Below are 517 nucleotides of genomic sequence, written 5' to 3' on the forward strand. Positions count from 1 at the left end.
TTTTTTCCTTTTCCTTTTTCATTGTAGCATTCAGAAGGTAAACATTTTATTTTCCTTTATTTAAGCAGGGAATTAATGCAGTTCTTTCTTATACAACCAATCAGATAACTTGTAATATATTTTTGTTTTGGGACTCTGCTGATGTTTTCCTATGGAGAAGGAAAGAAATCCAAGGGGAATGCATGCGATTTGTACACAACTACTCCAGGTAGTTGTGGCATGTCCTGTTAGGGCTGATTATCCTTTCCGATCATAGATACTTTGTGCAGACATTCTAGCTCAAGATTTTCTTGAAATTTTACTATCCCGCTTTTCCCACCAGATAGCTTCTGATTGCCCTTGCATTGGCTAAAAAGAAGCTGTGAGGCATTGCTTTTATTATATAGAAATTCCAGTCTAAGCCATTGGGCTGATAATTCCTTGGCACTGAAACCTGAGTTTTCCAGCCGCTCCATCATGATGGAGGTGAGAGAACTCTCCACCACTTCTTTGGAGCTTATTCCTACCTTTTTTTTTT

This window comes from Meleagris gallopavo, chromosome 2, assembly GCF_000146605.3.
Source record: "Meleagris gallopavo isolate NT-WF06-2002-E0010 breed Aviagen turkey brand Nicholas breeding stock chromosome 2, Turkey_5.1, whole genome shotgun sequence".
Lineage (NCBI taxonomy): Eukaryota > Metazoa > Chordata > Aves > Galliformes > Phasianidae > Meleagris > Meleagris gallopavo.